Genomic DNA, 21,011 nt, shown 5'->3' with positions numbered 1-21,011 from the left:
AAAACAAAAAAACAAAAAAACTGGCTTACATTCTTATCTATCTAGGCAAGAATTTCCTGGAATAAACTCTCAAGTCATGTTGACACAAGTGTTCTCAGTTCTCAGTCCCAATGGTTGAGTTGTTTAGATGCAGATGTTAATTCTCACAAAGTACTTGAGTTGGCAATAAGCCGACTAAAGTAAATTTAGAGTACGGAGAATCTTGAAAGACAGGTTGAGAAATTTGGCTATTATTTGAACATTAAATTTAGTATAAGGGTATTGGCTATAGTCTTAATTTTGCTACTATGAAGGTATGTGACAACATTGGCTCCATCTTCAGTTGTCTCTAGGGCTTACCTGTCTCCAAAATATTCAGCTGCTTGTTCTGTTCTGACAATTACAGCAGCAACCAAGCCCATTTGAGTTCTCACGTTTCTGTCCCATGAGGCTTACCAGCAGGCACCTCACTCACAATCTCTGGCTCCTATTAACACCTCTAGGCAGCATGCCACAGGGCATGGGATTTGATTGGACTCTCCACCAGGTATACTTAAGTGACAGAAAAAGGAACAAGGAGGACCCAGAAGGTAAATTCTCTCTTCCTTTTCTCTCTGACAGACGGTTTTGAGGCGTAGTACAGATGTCTAAAGCTGTCTTGTTAGGCTCAGCTCATGTATCTGCAGAGCAACCAGCTCTATGTCTTGGAGCTTAGGAATCAGTGCCCCGCTGATGTACAATGTGTGGATCATTGTATATCTGCTTTCCACCCTTCCCTACCTCACTTCCCTCTTCTCTTACTTTCATCAGCCTGAGTTTTTCCTCTCGATAAATAATTAGTATTTAAGCTTTGCCTCAGGCTCTGTTTGCTGGGAAAACCCAAGCAAATGCAGTGACCTTAAACTATTAAATCTCTATAGTCATCAATTTTAAAACTGTAAAATGAAGGGATTGGACTAAATTATTTCTATGATCTTTTTATGCTCTAGTATGACATTATTATAATTTAATCAGCACATTTTTTTTGACCAAGGAAGTAGCATAGTAAAGATTTTTGGAAGGATGAGGGAAATAAGGGAACACAACCTCGAGAGAACAGATATTTGTAAAAAGTGCTTTCTGGCTTGATAACTATGAAAGAGAAGGTGAGTTAATCATGATTCTCAGAAAAGGTGCTAAAATTACACTATTGTAAACATAAATGTAAAAACAAGTAATGGAAAAACTGATGCAAAATATGTGGCTGTTGCTGACAGAGTCACTGAAACAGGAAGAACTTCATAAATTCATTCATTTATGTCCCTAAGCAGGACATTGTTTCTACTTCACTGCAGAAGACCAGGACTCCTTAGCCATTTTAAAACAGAAATAGTGTATTTTTCCTATTAAAGACCTCCTTTACAGATCAATAGCTTCTACCAAGATTTAATTCCCAAGCTGCTGATTCAGGTCCTTCCGGGCACACATGCTCCATTTAAGCCCCTGAGCGATGTGAGTTCAGTTTTGGGTAAGGAGGAAGATGTTCTGGGAGGTCTTCTAACACAGAACTTCTGGTGGCTGTCACGCAACGCAATGAAGGCTTTTCGGTGGCAGTTTCAGTATGTCTGAAATGTTGCTCTCCATTCTCTACACATGGTGACACAGAATACGATGCTCAGAGGCGGAGCATTGTATTTTCTCCCCATCTTACAAAAGAATCTAGATAAAGCTAATGTTCAGCAAAACATACATGGATATGCTAATGTACTATGCTGGGAAATTTTTTTACTTCCTACAATAACGAATACTTTTTTATCATCTGATATACTTACATTGTATAAATAATATTAACTATGAATGGTATACTGTTCTTGTCCCTCTGTCATCTGGAATTTTTTGAGTAAACAAATCTTTAACACGATAGAGAGAGGACAAAACAAAACCCGACTTCTAGATTGTGTCTAATGTAATGAACCAGGAAATAAGGAGAAGTCTTTATTGTTTTCAATCTGGAAAGTGTCCTTGAGCTTAAGTACTGCTTCTTCATCTGCTTCTCAGATTGAATTGGTAAGTACCACGCCACACACCCACACTGCTCACCGCCTATTCAGTGAAATGGGTCAGCAGTAATGACTCTTGTGAAATCTAATTAGAAATAAACAGATTCATCCTTGGTTGGCTTGATGTATCAGTATTATATCTTAATGTATTATGAGGTATATATATATAGTGCCTAATAGTATTTTTTTTTAGGGGAGTAAATGGTGGTAACATCAACCTGGTAGGTTATGTAATACTACTGGAAAGCCTGAATCTGTAATTCTCAGGTTTTCATTCCAATGTTAGATGAATCATAAGGTACTGAACTATCTCAAATCTCTCTTTCCTCTATTGGGTTAATGATCAGTTTATTCATGCAGTCATTCATTCAATAATAGCCTCTTTATTTTGTGGATGGCACAATGAGGATTCAAAGAAAAAAATGGTTCAACACATGCAGTAATTTAGTGTAAAACAAGTAGCAAAATACAATACTTTCAGAAGTCACTATGTAGAAAGTTTAAGTATCATATGGCAGGTACAGATAAATACATAATTACTATAGAGAGTTCATAGGAAGCAGATACATTTTCTGGCTAATGGGATGAAGCAAAACTTTGCAAAAGAAGCTACATGAATTGGTATGACTTACTTGAAGGGTTGGGCAGAGGGCATTAGAGTAAATGTTAAGAAGACATTATACATATAGAACTTGCCAAAAATATATAAGGGTTTAAAAACCCATGATTGGAGAACCGGGAATAGTTCAATTTTTTAAAGCCAACAGTTTGGAAAACAATCTAATTGAGGCAATTAGGTCCTGGAAGGTAAATTGGGGCCAGTTTGAAGAGTATTAAATAACAGCGAAAGGGATTTTAACTTTATCCTGTAAGCAAAGTAAATTCATTACAGATTTACAAGCAGGAAATTAATATAATTATAACTTTTAAAAAGAAAAGAATTTGCCAGGGGTATGTAAAAGAAGTTGAGGAAGATGTAACTATAAGAAGTAGACCAGTAAGGAGGCAACTTCAGCATTCTAGGATGAGGTCAAATATGCCAAAATGAAGGCAAGCACTGGGGGCAGGATGTTATGAAGCTGGATGTGAGAAAAGAGATCAAAAGTAAATGCTGAGAGAAAAGACAGCTTAGGCAAGAGTCCAGGCCTGTTCTTGGGAAATGTCCACCAGGAAGATACTGGAGGAAGAACAACAGCTAAGAGGAAGAAGGAGTATATAGAGTCTGCGGAGATGAAAAAGAAAACTGGAGGGCCTCGGGTCCAAGGAAAAAGGCCCAAGAGAGGTCAAGGAAGACTGAAAACAAGTCATGAATATTGTGACTAAGAGGTCCTTAATGACCACCAAGAGTAAATGGTCAAAAGCAGGAGGTAAGGATGTGTATGTAGTAATGGAGACGTTTCATCCAGAAGTTCTATTGTGAATAGTGACGGTGATGTCAATTGGTGCAATCTTCCGGAGGCAGTTTGGCTACATGTTTCAAAAGCCTTATACAGGAAATTTACTTTAACCTAATGATTTTATTTTTAGGAGGCCTGAAAATATTTGTGAGCCAAGGGGATCAGAACAGGATCTATTCCCTCTGTGTGGAATAGAATTTTTCTCTCTTTTACTTCTCTTTTAAGAAGATACATATTATTTGCTACATCCAAAGGATTAACACTAGACATATGTAAGGTAAAAAGCATAATGATTTAATCAATGCCCATAAACCTCAAAATTAAATCATTACTCATAGATTATATGTCACGCTTCATCCCCATCTCAGAAGTGATTACAGACTAATTATGAATTTCTTGCCTTTTAAAATATATAGTTTTATCGCATTTGCATGTAGGCTTAAACAACATATTGTTTAATTCTGCTATTTTTTAAATCTCTATAAAAACTATCATGTTTAGTCTTCTGGGATTTACTCTTTAGCTATGTTTCCAAAATTTGGTTGTATGTAGTTTAAGGTTATACATTTTTACTGCTGTATATTCTTTGTGTAAATAAAGCACAATTGGTTTATCTTGTCTCTTTTTCATGTCTATTTAAACGTTTCAGGTTTTTATTACTCAAATATTGCTGCCATTAGATTTGTTATGGGTATCATTCCATGAACAGGATTACCAGATTATAAGGTATTTGTTCGTTTTAATTTTTTTCATAATGAGAGAATTAATCAGACTTTCTGTTTCCTTTGAATCAGTTTTGATAAATTACATTCTTTTTTTTTAGGAATTTGTACATTTCTAAGCTTCTAAATCCACTGGCATAAAGTTAGCCATAGTTTTTCTTGTTATGTTTAACCTCTGTATTATCTGTCATCATGACTTTCTTGTTTTTATAATCTTATCAAGGCATAATTGACATATAAGTTTGTAGATATTTGAAGCATCTAATTTGATGAGGGGGCAGCCATGGGAATATACTTCTCAGATATTCTGCTGGAAGAGTAATTGACTAACACCGCTCACTGCTTTGTTCTGAAATTCATCTCTGCATTTGGGCCCAGGTCACACTTCCCACAGGCTACTCCTTGGTGTGGCGCAGAACTAAGGCCGGCCTATTCCTGCAAGATGCAGGACTCTACTGACAGGCCCAGAGAACTCACTGTCAATTTTGCCAAGATTTCTTAGAGTTACACTCCAGTCCAAGGCCTCTGTTTTCCATCCTGCTTCCCTTATCGTCCTGCCTCTCCACCTGGGTCAGTTCTGCCCTGTGGTCTCTTGGCTCCCCCAGCCTCCTCTGTCTCTCCTTCCCATTTCCCTCACAAATTTTCACCCCAATAGATCTTTTACAGTCTGATCCTGTTGTGATAACACGGTGAAAACGTTATCACAATCAAAATAATGAATATATCCATCAGCCATCATTCCCAACAGTCTCTTGCTCCTTTGTAATCCATCCTTTCTTCCACCCTGTCTCCATGCAACCATTGATCTGATTTCTGGAACTATAGATTAATTTATATCCCTTAGCAGTTTTTAGAAATGAAATCGTATAATATGCACCGTTTTTTTGTCTGGCTTTTTACAAAATTCAGCATAATGATTTTGAGATTCATCTATGTTGTTGCAGGTATCAATAGGTAATTCTTTTTTATTGCTGAGTAGTATTCACTGGATAGATATTAACAATTGTTTTTATCCATTCATCTATTGATGGACATTTGGGCTGTTTTCTATTTTCAATCATTGTGACTAAAGTGGCTATAAAAATTTATATAAGTCTTTTATAGTTGTCACCTTTCTTGTACAAATACCTACGAGTGTTGTGGCTGGGTTACAGGATAGATTTATAACTTTCTCAAAAACAGAAAAGCTTTTTTCTAAAGTGTTACCAGAAGGTTTCTGTTCATTCTCTCCTTGTATTTAAGCACTCCAGCCAAATATTTATCTCATTAACTTTTTCCAAAAGGATGCTTTTGGTTTTGTTGATTCTTGATATTGTGTGTATATATATGTGTATATATATTTAGTATAGATTTGTTTTCTATTTCATTGATTTCTTCTCTAATATAAAAACTTAAGACTATAAATTTATTTTTAAGTATGCTTTCATAGCCTCCTATATATAGTATTTTTATGATTATACATTCATAATTATTTTTAAATATCTTTATTAATTTTAAATATTTTTAGATATTTAAATATTTAAAGATATTTAAATATTTTTAAATATCTTTATTAACTTTAGCCCATAAATTATTTTGAAGTGTGATTTTATTTGTCAACTGTATTGGAATGTTTTATTTATCATTTTGCCACTGACATATGCAATTTCACTTTGGTCAGAGAACATGGTCTACGTGATACTGATTCTTTACAAGTTTTTGTAATTTGCTTTATGAAGTAGTGCATTATTAATTTTGATAAATGCTCTATATTTGTATGAGAAGAAGTTACATTCTCTGTTTCTCTATATCCACTAGATCAAGATTGTTTTACATATTGTTTGAGTGTTTTTGATATGTATGTATCTATCTATAAATCATCTATCTATCATCTATTATCTATCTAGGTTTATCTCTCTCTCTATCTCTATTTGTGTGGTGACATGTCTCTTAGCAGCCCTACTCTTTCTCCCTCCTCCTGGAGTCATTGCACCGATGACATGTCAGTGTATTTCTGAGGCCCAGCCATGGACATAGTGGTCATTCCCTAGGAGGGTCTCCAACATTCAGAAAGATCAGTGGCTACAGAGAGATGCTTGATAGGAGGGCATTGCCTTCCACTCACGCTGGTCACAGCCTCCCTCTGCCACAGTCTAGTCCATGTACCTAGTGTACTTATCAGCATCTCTGGAAGGTACATTAATACCTTTTCCTGCTGGTCAATTTTTCCTTTTTCAAACAGAACTCATTTCAGAAAACATGAAGAATTGAAAAGAAAGTCAATAGATAAGTGGATCACAATTTGTGGGCTCAAGAAAGCAATTTGTCTTCCACTGAGGCAAAATTACTCTGGCTGAACTTGACTAATGACCAGTGTGGCTCCCTCTCCACGCACTTCTTCCTCATCCACAGCCACAGCTGCGTGACCCACATGTGACTTGGGCTCAACCCAGCTGAGTGACTTCTCAATGCTTAGACCTTAAAAAATATCAGTGCCCCTCACTGTTGGGCTCGGCCTGACCCTGTGCCCTTCTGGGTCTGTACTTTTCCTATGAGAAAATCCTGCCTTGAGAAGATTTTTGGCCTCTCTTTTCCCTCTTGGCCTCTGAATCTCAGAACGTCAGCCTTATCACATACCTTGTTACTGGCCAGTCTACCCTACTACTGGTTGCCATATCTCACCTACATAGGGTGAGCCCATACACCTAGGTATGAGAAGCCCTTTCTTGCTCAGGAAAGCAGCTACCTCTGGGTGGATGCAGCCCTCTTTCCTGCTGACTCTCTGACTATGTGAGGCTTTGATCCAGGGCCTGCAGCACCCACTTACTTGCCTTCCCTCTCTTTACCTGTGTTAGTGTCTGTATTTACTTGGCTAACAAATCTTACTGGAGTTAACTTTCTAGATTCTGGGCCCTTACGAACCATTCTGCTTACTGCCGACCAAATGTATATATATTCAGGTGGGGTGGGGAGAAGAGATCAGTGTTGAATTCTCAAACCCAATCCCCCAGTTCAATACCACACCCATAATGTCAAACATAGAAGCTCCTAGAAAATATAGTACATCCTGACTTATAGTGTTCACTCTCTTGTAGCTAATATGATATGTACACATAATTGTTTGATTACACACACATATTAATATCCTTTCTCTACATTTAAATTATAAGTTATATAAAGGCAAATGTTTACTTAACGCAGTTCCTTAAATAAAATGGCTTCTCAGAGAAATCTGTTAATTGAATTTAATCAGGTAAGAGATTAACTTCTGTATGTGTTTTCTTTAGTATAATTTGTCAGCTTAGTGTGCAGCTCATTCTTTCCACAAATATTTGCTGAAGGCCTACTATGTGCTGAGCAATCTTCTAGGCTATCGAAGTATTACTCTGTCAATGTAACTAGAACACATTCCCACATAGAGGTTACTTGCAGTTGGGGAGTTAGACAATACATTAAAAAATACATAAATGTTATGTGGGAAAAGGTGTTACAAAGGGAAAAAGGGGAGGAGATTTAATAGAGAAAGTGAAGGGAGGCATTTATAGTGAGTCTGGTACATTTTGCCTCTCCTAGAGAAAATCTGGAGGTCTCGGTTTTTTCTTTTTCTTTTTTCTTTTTCTTTTTTTCATGTATTTTGAGATTTATGGACAAAATATGCTAAGCAAAGTTTTTAAGCCTTTAACAAACACTGTTTGCAAATGTCAGAAAGGATAATCAAACTTTTAAACAACCCTTACTTCTTTATTCTTTTTTCCCTTTTACATTTTAAATGTGGGGGAAAAAACGAAATAAACTGATTGCAGTCAATATAATAGATATGCAAATTATTATTATTTTTTTCTAAAAGCACTATTTATTTAACAGACAAGATCATCCATAATCCTTTTTGGTTTCAACAGGACTGAAAACATTAACAAATCCTGTTTACTAATCACTTTTCCCAAACTCAAACCTCACTGCTCTGATGTTTAACAAGCTGCAGTCCCTGAAACCCTTGGTAACACACCGTAGAAGTATCACAAGAAATAGGGAGGTCCTTCAGTTACCTTGTGTGTTAACCTGCAGCAGGCACTAGGACCGCCCAGACGCCCATAGGCGGCCACTATTCACACAGCTTGTCAGCAGGATTGAGCAGCCTTTGCTGTTACACAAGAGAGCAAGCAGCAGCTGTAGCAGCTCAGCATCCTTCCCCCTTCTGGTCGATTGGAAGGTATTTACTTGCTGTTTACCATTCAGATTTTCTACACCGTCAATGTGCCTTTAGTGTTCACTTAATCTGATGCTCTGGAATGCTGTCTAGCACTTGTTGGATTACTATATTATTTTATGTTAATTTCCACAGCCGATGGAAGCAACAGTATCATAAGGAAATGGGCTAGATATTTCCAGAGGCTGAAATCTGAAGGCATTTGGAGGTGTAAGTACATCGGTCACAAATCTCTAACGTGCTGGCTGTGTTAGTTGTGTCTCTTGACCTTCTTCTTCCTCATTAAAAGAGCCAATGTGAGATGCCATTTGCATATTTCATTCATGAGGGAAAAGCGCCAAGACGGTGACAGAAACCGCTAATGACGGCCTGAAACTCCACTTTGGAGTGGCTGTGGTTCCCTCTTCTAGCCTGTGTGTTTGCAAGAGGAGAAGCTGGTTTTGCAGCAGAGTTTTGATGGGAAAGAAATTTTGCTCAGGGCTGCAGACTGCTTGCTTGTTTGCTTTCTGCTTTCTGTTTTCAAAGCTCAAAGATTGTCCTTTCTGATCATTGCTGCGGTGCAGTGTAGGAGTCTTTTTATGCTTTCTTTATTTCTGCTTATCATAAATGTGGGCTGCCAGAAAACGGTTAAACCATTTGTACCTCTCAGTGTTGAAGAAAAATCTAGTTTGCTTTCTCTTGGGCATACTACACTCAATACTACAATTAGTGGATTACACACAGAAACATTTAAAACAACTAATAATCTAAGACATCCTTTCCTGTTCAATAATAAATCTGGTTGATAAGTGACTAGTTTGCTATTAGAAAACCCAAAGGAAAGTGAGTCTACAGAGAAAACAAGACATTCTCTCTAAGTATTTTACAAGTCAATCGAAGGCTTTTTTTAGGGCCTTGATGCCAATATCATGTGTTAAAAACTCTTTGAAAACTTTAAAACCTTGTCAAATTGTTAGATTATTACTTTAAAAATTAGATCAAATTTAGATGTCTTATACCAAAATGTAATAGGTAAACACATTTAAAAATGAATAAAATGTTGAGAAATATTAATGGTCAACTTATAGGAAAATTTAACAGTGACAATTTATTTTAGGAAAGAAAATATAAAAGTATGACTCAAAGCAAGGCATCAATATTAAAAAATGTGACTTTAATAAAAATTAAAAAAATGTAAAAATACTTTTAATGGTTCAAAAATTATATGATTTAAGTATATTATATTTGATATATGGATTTACTCTAAATGAGATTTCAAATTCTTTAAGTATTAAACTTTTAAAAATATACCTATAGTTCTCCTTAAAACTGTTTTATAGAAGAGGGAGAGGAGACGAGGGAGGGAGGATTGAGTCTTATTTTATTGTTTCATATTTTTAATATTTTGAACATTTGATTGAATATTTACTATAGAAATATGCTACATTTTAAAATATGTAACAAAAATTACAAATGATCTTAACAATTAATTCGCAACGTTTTTAAGTGTAAATGAATATAAGTATGTAAAAATAATATGTTAAGGTTGCTATATATGTTAAGCAGAGAAAATCTTTTTTGAAGATAATGTCTTGCTTTTGGAGGAAGTTAGGGAAATCAGATTGGTGGTAGTAATAAACTTTCATTATTGTGAGAAGCAAAAGTAATTTTTTACATTTTTCGTTGATATAACAACATACTACAACCCCATAAACTTTGTGTTAATAAAGGTTCCTCTCGCTTTTAAAAAAATTTTCTATAATCCAAGTCTGGAAAGATGACTCAATTCTTCAAATAATACTTAGTTTTGAAAATTTTTGCCCAGCATGTGTTTTACAGTCTTAGACTTCAACTTTATGTCATGCTCATTATACACGTCTCACCATAAATAATTTTAAAATATCTTCATTATATGTTGAGTCTAAGGATTTATTGAATTCAATGATGGTAAGGGAAAAAATTCTCAACAACATAGATCTCATTCAGAATTTGATATTATCAGAATATAAACTTTCTTCCTGAATCCATGTCCTAAAATTAAGTCTACTTGCTAGAGCTAATTGACAGAAGACAACAGAAACAATGCGCAACAGAAGTCTGGGATTGCTGGAAAATAAGTGGGCTTAAGCTAAAGAATAAAATGCAAAAGCTAAAACTAATTTGTTAAAGTATGAAAGTAGTGATTATCTGGTAATTTTATCCCTGAGGATAATCCCTTAGGCCTTGAAAAATCTCGTTGCCCAGGAGATCCAGGTGAATATCATTATTATCTAGATTTAATGAGTAATAGTAAAGTAGATATATCTAAAATATAAATTTTAACATACACATTTTTATTTAAAAGAGATTCGGCAAATAGCCCATCTGGTCACACCGATTTCACCCTCAGCAGTGTTTTGTTTTGTTTTATTTTTTTCTAAAATACATAACTTTTCACATGAATAGGGTGCTTAGTAAGACATTTAAGAAAGAGATGGGAAAAAATAGCTTTTACATTCTTAACACCACCTGGAAGGAGCTGATGCAAAGGACGAAGAGGAGCATCGGAAAACTTGTTCTGACATCTCAGTTTGCTTTTAGTTTGGTTTTCTGAGTACCTATGCTTTGGGTAAGAAAAGATGTCTCCTAGTAGAAGCCCCAGAAAATGCAGTTAGTCAGCTGGGGGTAGACTTGTGAGAAGTTCATATGGTAGACTTGTGAGAAGTTCATATGGTAGACTTGTGAGAAGTTCGGAGTGTTTGTTGAAAGGATAAAGAAACAAATGTAAAGAAATGACAAATAGTCCTTCTTCATCTGTCCTGAAAGGTAATTACAATGCTCATGCAAGTTTTTAAGAACCTGTAGGTCACATATACAAGCCACGATAAATAGGAATTATATCTAACTTGAGAATTTCTTTGAAATCTAATTATGATTTTATTTAACATTTTTATGTTAAATAAAAGACTTAAAGGGAAAGCAAAGAGATCATATTAGTGGCATGTCATGTCCACATCAGCTACAGTTGTGTGAACCAGGAAGGATAAGTTATGTATTATTATTTATTATTATTATTATTATTATTATTTTTGAGTTTGGCAAAAGGTGTAAACTATTCTTCATATGGTTTTGGGAAGAAGCCTTTCTCAAAAGCAATGGTTTTGTTTCCAGAAACTGCTTTCACTTATTAAGAAATACATTTATAGGTACTGCAGAAAGCTTTTAAATATATGAGATTTAGCCTTTGAGTAGAAAAGGCCAATTAACAATATGAAATGTATGCCATGCATTATTGATAAGCAGGTTTATCTAAAACATTGTTTTAATTGTCCCTTCTGGTTCACACAACTGTAACTGATGTGAACAAGGGACACAGTAAATATACTCTCATTCTCTTCCACTTATGTCTTTTATTCTAGAGAGAAGTTAAAAACTCTAAGGAAACTGTTGGTAAATATTAATCATGATTCCATTGGTGTTTAAGTTACAAATGAGCTTTGCTATTCCTAAAAATATAATATAATAATTGCAACTGACACTTTGGAATCAGTGTAAAATTTTATGGACCCAGGCATTTAATATTTTGGGATTATCTTTCTTTAATAAATATTATTGATTCTTTACTGTATACCAGATATAGAAATTAGACAGTTAACAAGGTATGTCCCACCACTCATGGTTTTCATTATTTTGTGAAGGGAAACAGGCAACAAACAACTATTATAAACCAAACACATTACTATTAAAATTCTTTTCAATTCATTATGTAACTTATTACAAATTAAATAAACTGGAATATATCTGATAGGGACTAACTCGAAAATTAGAAGAGAGTGCCATGATAAAGAATGACTTGGTGACTTTTTTTGGTGATTTTTTTTGTGTGTGTGAAACAGTGACGTATCATCAGGGATCAAAGTACAAGAGGCAGCTCAGTAGTGAGTGGCAGTGTCCTATGACAGAAAGAGGGCAGACTTCGTGCTAACCTGCTACAATTTAAAGCTATTGTGTTATTCCTAAACCTTGAGGTCTTGAGCATTTTATTCCCTTGATAAAACTTTACAGAATTTTTAGAACAATGAGCTTTTCTTTACAGAGTTTTCAAAAAAATAAGGTAACATGTTGAGTGTCTATGACAATATCTTAAGCATCCATGGTCATCAAGTGTTGTTGACTTATATGTGTTGACTTATAAAGTGTTACAACTTTATGAATTCACTCCTTGGAATATGTAGTCAAATAAACAACTACTGACCTATTTATCACTCCTGTGTCCCTTTCCTGAAATTCTTTTGGTGATCCTATATCACGCATGTTGAGGGAGAAAGAACATCTACTCCCACAGACAGTGGAAAGAGAGAGCATTGTTCCTGAATCTTCTAAAGACCAAGTCTCAATTAGGAGCTTTGTTAGATGCATTTGTGGTAGATTTTTGATCGTTGCCTCAGAAACCACCAACATGGTGGTTGATGGGGGATTAATTAAGGTCTTGTCCCTTCCAGGGAATGCTAGACTGGGATGACCACCTCCAAGGAGGTTAGACACATGTGCCTTGGCAGGATTGCTTACTGGATTTACCCTGTCAAACACAACTTGAAAAGTTCAATGAGATGAACATGGCACTTTACAGTGCCCAGCACAGGGTTCAGGCTCAAGTTGAAGAAGAAAGTTAATTGATGGAAAAGGTAGTTCATTGATACTTACAGTGGCTCACATCTAAACACTTTTGAAGTCTTGTCATCTTATCAGCATCCAGACATAAAATATATATCTGCACACAAGCAATCAGGTATATTCCATGTATTTTTAAAAATTTAATTGGAAAATTGCTGTGGGGTGACTTTTAAATATTTTCCCCCTATTGATCTTGACAATATAGCTAGTTAGAGCATCAAAATTGTTCAGCAATGTTTTCCCCTAGCCAATTTCAAAGGAAAAGATTCATCTTGGATTATCAGCTAAATGTACTTGAAGCTACTTTATCAGACAGAATCCAAAACAGAAAACTAAACTAAAATAAAAGCATGAAAGACACTGGCATTGAAAAGAGGCATGGTTGGGGGGAAAACTTCCCTGATAGGTCTAGATTTGATTTGGCCAAGTTTCTGATCTTGTAGAAGATGACAGAATTCTCCAGTTGGCAGCCATAAATTGACGAACTCAGACTAAAATCTCTTCTTTTGAGGGACCGGGAAAGAGCAAAGACCCTTGCTGAGGTAAAAAAAAAAAGCAATGGAGAAGATCAAGTCAGGAAGTAAAATTCAAGTTCATGAGACTTTATGCTGCTAGTATTTAAATATATTTAAGGACGTGGTTCCCCAGTGTAGCGGTTAGCACGTCTGCTTTACATGTAGAAGGTCCTGGGTTTGTGCCCCAGTGGAGCCACAGTCCATGGTCTACAGCCATGCCACCCTGAACAAGCCTGATGTCTGATCTCAGAATCTAAGCAGGGTCGGGCCTGGTTAGTACTTGGATGGGAGACCACCTAGGAAGACCAGGTGCTGTAGGCATAAATAATAATAACAAGTAAAAAAATATATATATATTTAAATATGTCTGCAGTTCCATCACACTCCATGTGTCCTTGGAAAAGGAACTTTATCAATTTAGATCTGAGTTTCTTTATTGCAATGTATTGAATTTTAGTAAATTCATATCACTAAATAAGGAATAAGTATAATTAGTACATTGATATATAACAGGTAGATAATTACTAATTTAAAGTTGGAATAGCAATAATCATAGTAGGCAAATATATTTTAAAGCACAAAGCACAATTAAGATTTAAAAGGGTTGTTAAATAATGATTAAACATACCATTCACCAGAAAGATATATCCATCCTGATCCTGTAAGTACCTAAATAACACAACCTAAAGTAGTATAAACATATATAAAGCAAAGAGAAACTGACAAATTCACATCATAGGGAGACTTTACCATAATTCTCTCAGAAACTGGGCAAAATTAATAAGGATAGAGAATTTGAACAATGGAATTTATAATATCAATCTAATGGATTCACATGAAACCTGTAACCAATAAAATTATTCTTTTTAAGCATATATAAACATTCTTTTTACGTATAAAACTTTACTAACACAAAATACGAAGCACATCTCAACAAATGACAAAGATCAATTTAATATAGTTAATATTATTTATTCAGAAACTATGTAGTTCAAATTAGCTATATATAATATAAAAAGTAATATAATCCAGACTTGAAAATTTAGAAAGTAGTCTCTAGTCTTAAAAATAGTTATTAAATCTTATTTAATCCCATTAAAAAAACTTCACTTTTATCCATGCATCTCGTTGGATTATGTCTAACCAGGCATATTTTTTACCTTTTACCACAGGGTACTCTGTAAGGGTTTATATAGAACAACTAAATTTCCAAACTGAGCAGCTTTGAAATTTTCCCATTTAACCACAGCTGCATGATAGCCAAATAAATAAATTATCGGTTTATAATAAATCCATGACTCTGATTCTGAGGCCAACTTTCTACTGGGCCTCCTCTGATAACTATTATGTCCTGTGGTAAATCTCATTTTCAAGGTTAGAATTAACTCATACCTAGATTTAAGACGGTCTATGTTGCAATATCCTGTATTTTCTTCATATAGAAAATAATTTCAATCGCTGCATAAAATAAATATCAACCAAATTCATTATCGATGGAATCCCAAAATGGTTTATCTGCGTCATGAATATCGTAGGTGTTATACTTTAATCTATGTTGTTTTAATTATTATCTTGCCTGTCTCTTCTTTTATAAACTACATTTCAAAATCCTTTGAATAAATAACTCTTTATAATCCTTAACAGACCATTCCAACGCCCATCTTGATAAAATTTTTAGTTATTTACAATTTTCCATTTGTCTAAATTTAAACGAGATCAAAATTCCTTTTCAGAGCTATAGCAACTTTGCTCTCAGTGTGAAAAGCATGAAGAGACTTCATATCTGAGCATTGTATGTGTTCTCTGATAAAGAATGACCCTATTTTATGCCTTGACAAGAAAAAACTCTAGGAGAGATATAAATCTTGTATCATTCTATGTGTATGTCAAAAGTTATCTATCTGTAGAAGAAATGGCTCAATTAAAGAGCAATTGCTCCTGGCAAAGTGATCATTTAAACAGTGCTTTTTCATTTTGAATGGATCCCTTTAGTCGTAACTGCAATAAAAAGTCCTAAGATAGTCCAAGTCTGTCTGAGTTCTTTTCAGAATGTTCAAGTTTCTTTCTTTCAGTAATATTCCATTTCAATAATAAATTTAATCTATCTAAACCTTTCAGATTTAGAATACTTAAGATGAGTTTGGAATCTTGGTCCAACACCCCTAGCTTAGAGATGAAGATCCTGAAGTTCCAAGTGGTTAGTCAGGTCATGACATGCCAGGTGTAGAAGGAGAAACCATATCTTATAATTTTCAAACTGGCCTTATTGTATCAGCATATAGTTTGTTAAAATACAACTTCAAAATGTAAAACCATACCTCTTGGGCAAATATCAAATGGACACATGTAAAAGATTTTCTTTAATTAATTAATAAAGGATATCGGTACAATGTAATGACCAGTTTGAAAAGCATTTAAGAAGCTAGGTGTATATTGGCAATTTAATTTTTTAAAAAAAGTGTTTGGATAAGATTGTGGACTTAAAAAAAAGAAAGATTAATCCTTGGGGTTATCTGTTCCCACATAAAAATTATTTGCATTTTTATGGGACAAAAGCCTACAAGTAAACAAGTAACTTCACTAAATCTGAGACTTCTAATAAATAGTAAGATGAATTAAGTTCCTTTCCTTAATCTGGGTGGCCTTTGTTTCCATATGTTATTGAAAGTACTTTCCGCCCATCTTTTTGCCTCTTTCCATGTTTACTTTAGGGGTTGACAACTTAGCTTGTGTACCAAATCCAGTTTATCACCTGTTTCGTAAATGAAATCTTATTGGAACACAGGTTTTATATGATTGTTTTCCTAAGTGTTTACCAAAAGTGTTAATTAGCCTAGACCTCATGGAGTTTGCTCTGCTAATCTAGGGCCATACAATAATGAGCAACTTCTAAGGCCACAAAATTTGAGTTGACTTATCGAATTCTCTTTAAGTACCTCTTCCATACTAAGGCTAAGAAACAAATCCTCAAACACTAGATTTCACCTGCAGCATCTATAAATTTAGGTGAAATCTTTTCTTCCAGACCGCTCTTAACTTTGCTAAAGGCCCTGGCCTGCTGTCAATAACTTCATTAGTAGCCGGAAGGCTTGGACTTTGGAAGCAGGTGCTAGACCAGCTTTCTAGAAAGGTTTTGTGGGCATCCACCCAACATATATTACTTATTGATGAGCTACCATATTCAATTAAATAGGAATCCTGAAATATGGTTTCAACATTGATTAGTGCATTTATATCCCAGTAAAAATGGGGGACAGTTTATTGATCCTATGCAAATGACTTTTTGCCATGGAAAGTGAAAAGACTCAGTAAAAATATTTGCTTCTGAATTCCAAGTGGGTCAGTGAGACTCAGATACCATTCTGAATGTTTAATTTCAGTTCGTAAAAGCATAATCTTCTAAGATTAGAATTCAAGGCGGATTAAGAAAGAGAAAGGGTTTTCTAATACATTTATTAAAGATAGAAAGTTGAAATAATGCCAACCACATTTCAGACAAAGAACCACAATTAATATCCCTCGTGAGCTCATTTAGTTCTGGTGAACAGATCTTGTTGCCTTGGATCTAGGGCCAGCGATCTGCTTTCAGGTATTACATCCGGTTCTGGACTAAAAGAGTCCAGGAAATCCTGCCCTTTCCATTAGCAGAGCCTCGAGCTGTCTAAGCCATGTGGGTGTAGGGGCCATCCTGAGGGGTCTGTTCTTTGAAGAGTTCTTGGTACTGTCCTTTGTTGAAGACACCAGTTCTAGCCTATAGTTTATGGCAGAGCCTTTAGGCAGATATCAAGAAACAGAAAGCTGTTTGATGATACTGATTGGCTGTGATTAATTTATGACAATAAATGATGCCAGAATAGAGGGAAAATAAATTCTCTAATAGGTTCCCATAATGGTTTGACCAATGTTTTCCCTGAGGGAAAGAAAATATTACAGATGACACTGAAGAATCTCCAGGGCCCTTCCAAAAAAGCATCTAATTTATACAATATTTATATTATATTTTACTTATACAAATTATCCTAAGGAAGTCTGAGACTCTCTTCTAATTTTATAATTCTTCCCATGCAGTTTTTTTTTTGATAATATTGAACTAATTAATGATTTCGAAGCTGCCAAACAAACCTGATTATTTATAGCATCTTCTTTGATTTTTACTTTTAAAAACAAAAATGACAAATCTTTGTGATTTCTCAGGTGCTCACTGAGAAGTCTCAAAAGTAATTTTATGAGTGAATTTTAGGGGCTATTGAGAATGACCTCCAAAACTGCTAGTCTAAGTTTCACATGACTCTGGCAAACATAAAATGAACATATGTAAACAATTTTATATAACTTATTAATTAATAAGGGAACCAGATGTTATGGTTGCTTCAGAGAAAATATGAGAAATTATGTATATATAGGCAATTAACAAAGATATGTTACGATAAAATTACTGAGTCAAATTTTAAAATTTGCTAATACCAGCAGACCACAAATCTTTGGAGTTACTTATTCACTGAGCAAAAATCATTTGCATATCTATGTACAAAATTCTACAGATTAACAAGTAATTTTACTAAATTTGAGACATTTAATAACAAAAAATGAGACAAAGTAAATAGTACATTCCTCTGGACCTGTTCTGTCCAATAAGGTAGCCGTTAACTATTTAAATATGTCTATTAGACTTTAAACTAAAATTAATTAAAATTAAATGTAATAGAACATTTAGTCCCTCAGTCACACTATCCATTTTTCACATGCTCAGTGGCTACCATATTGGATAGCATTTCCATCTTGACAGAAAGTTCTTTGGGATAGCACTGTGCCTACCTAGACCATCTTCAGGTGGCTGTTGACTCTGTATGATATTAAAAGGATATGTTGCCCGAATTTTTGCCTTATTTCTAAGTTTCAGAGAAGTTTTCTGACACTTAATTGCGGTAGAGTTTATAACCATCTAAAAGTAAAATTAGACAGTAAATGCCTCCTATCTGAATAGACTTAATATGTATCATGATAATGCCCAAACAGGAGAGTTATATAAGTAAACCAAATGATACATGATATATTTTGGTAGTAGTGTAAAAATGACTTTAGAGCAATGCACACTTTTAAAAAATATAATACTGTTGCAATATATTATGTATTATTTGGTTTACTCAAGGTGATTCAATCAATCCTCTTACAAAATCATAGAAGTAGGGATATGGCTAATGGTTCTGGTAAATCAAAGTGGGTCAAAACAGAAAAGATGTGAGTCAGGGCAACCACAGTACCTCAGGAAATTTGTCTTGCCTTTTACTTAAAATAGAATTTTATTTTTCTATGCTCAATTATGATAAAATGAAATTGAACTTATTTCCACAAAAGTAACTTCTGTGTTAAATGGAACCTAGGTTTAATAATAGTATTCGATGGTACAGTAAGGAAATAGAACAGTATCTAATAGAATGCTGTTTTAAAGTTGTGAAAATTACTTTTATTATAAGGAAGTACTTTACCTTGGAGTTTTTCATTAACAAAATGAAAACATTATTTCTCTGAATTTCATTATTGTTTGTAAATTTTTGTTTATTGAATAAATAAACAAAAGCAGCTATTAGATGCCTATTATTCAAATAAGATAGGAACAGTGTTTACCCATATGGAAGGTGCAGACTAGTAAGGAAGACATAAAACAAACAAATAGCTAATTAATTACAAATGTTATTGTAATGAAGTACTGTGAAGCATGTGAGGGGAACCCTTTCCTAGTCTGCAAGGAAAAAAGCTGGGTGTATATTCAGAAGGATGCAGTCAAGAAATGCATCTCCAAGAAAGTGACATTTAAATTAGGATCTGGAGGATAATTAGTGATTTTCCAGGTAATGTAATGTTGTGGAGAGAGCGAAGTAGGAAATTTTATGAAGAAAACATCATGTAGAAGGTCCTTGGCCAAGGAGATAGCATGAGCATTTCAGTTTTTAATTGGGTGAAGTGTTAATGACTTGAAAGAACTGTTTTAAGTGTTATTTTCTTTTTTCTGGCAAAAAGAGAACAAGCAGATTGGCACAGATTACTTTTTTATATCAAATTGCCATCCAGAAAATACACAAGTAGACAAAATTCTAGTGACCAACATCTCATTCAAAATGGCCAAAAATATTTCCCTCTACAGAAGAAAGCTGCCCATGCAGTAGTCAGCTTGACCTTCCACTTAGGTCTGAAATGAAAGAAGTCAGATACTAATCTTATAACATACTGGTTCACTGTTGACACTCTGGGCTGTCTCATGCAAACAGAGTTTCTTTCCTATAAATAAGAGTGAAGCCTTGGATGAGCTTATTGGCTTTGGGCATAGCTGCAGGTGCCTAAGTAATCAGAGAAAGAGGGTTACTCTCCTTGCCTCGGAAAATAACCACAATTTTAATGCTCAAATAGTTCAACCTTTATTTATAGTATCAATTAGAGATAATCTACACTCAATTATCTAAGTGACATTAAATTTGATTGCAGAATTTTAGATTAGCTAATGAATAGATGGATCAAAATTTTATTTTTTGAACCTTATCTGCAACATTATTTCAGTGTTATCTTTCTCCCTTTCCACACACACTTCTCATAATATATTTATCCCACCAATGTATTGTTGTATTTGATTCCCTTTCTAACATATGAGCACAGAATAATCTCTGTATTTCCAGCATTGAACATAATGTTTGGCCAAAAAAAGATGTTCAGTACGTGTTTATTAAAAGACTAAGCAAATGATCCTAGAATTATGAATACATTAAGAGAAAAAAATCATAAATTATCTGACTGAATCTCTTAATTTTTTTCACTTTATATAAAAGTAAATAATATCTAAGTAATTTGACTAAATAATATGATGAGGTGAGAAATTTTTAAAAATGAGAATGTCAGTATCATCAACAATATCGACAATATGTTCAAGATTTATTGAATGCCTCTTCTGTACATATCAGCCATAAACAAAAAAGGGGGGTGGTATCAGATGTCATTCTTACCTTCTAGGAACTAATGGCAAAGTTTGAAAACAAGAATATGAGCTTAAAGTATAATGACTAATATAGGAAGTGTGTGCTGAATGCCAAATGAGTTCAATAACAAGTGAGAGATACCAGAGTTAGGAAGGTTAATAGCAAGGGGATTCTAAAACCCTGGTCATGTTATAAATCGCAAAAGAGGGAAGAACTTTCGTATAATACCGACTCCTTGAATTGCCTTTAGATGACTGGGCATTGATTCATAATCTTGTCCTTTTGCATATTTCTCAGTATTTTGTAGCTGACTGCCTTTGAAGACGTTACTAATATTTCTTACATAAGAAAAACTGGAAAGAAAAGAATGAAATTGATATCTGTTGGTCACCTACCATATCCCAGATTTTTACATAATATATCTCTGCCTTAACCCCCTTTTTAGAACACAAATAAATTCACAAGATTTTTAGAATTTGATCTGTGTCTTTTGCCAGTTGTAGGGCGGGATTTGACGCGGGCAAGAGCGTTTTTTAATAAAACAACTTTGTTGTGGTGTACTTTGCATAACATAAA

The 21,011-nt window shown here is 34.5% G+C and overlaps 1 protein-coding gene and 1 pseudogene across 1 annotated transcript in view; both read left to right on the top strand.

Moving 5' to 3' along the window:
* The first annotated feature begins 8,506 nt into the window (after nucleotides 1-8,506).
* Nucleotides 8,507-21,011, top strand: part of RAB27B (RAB27B, member RAS oncogene family) — a 125,506-nt gene continuing 113,001 nt past the window's right edge. Inside the window, exon 1 of the mRNA XM_039841195.1 lies at nucleotides 8,507-8,533. The gene's annotated coding sequence lies outside the window, so the exon portion shown is untranslated. The remainder of the gene's footprint in view (nucleotides 8,534-21,011) is intronic.
* LOC120589563 (uncharacterized) lies at nucleotides 13,676-13,791 on the top strand (annotated as a pseudogene).

The sequence above is a fragment of the Pteropus medius genome, unplaced genomic scaffold (assembly GCF_902729225.1).
Source record: "Pteropus medius unplaced genomic scaffold, Ma_sr-lr_union100, whole genome shotgun sequence".
Lineage (NCBI taxonomy): Eukaryota > Metazoa > Chordata > Mammalia > Chiroptera > Pteropodidae > Pteropus > Pteropus medius.
This window is presented reverse-complemented; position numbering and strand designations above follow the sequence as displayed.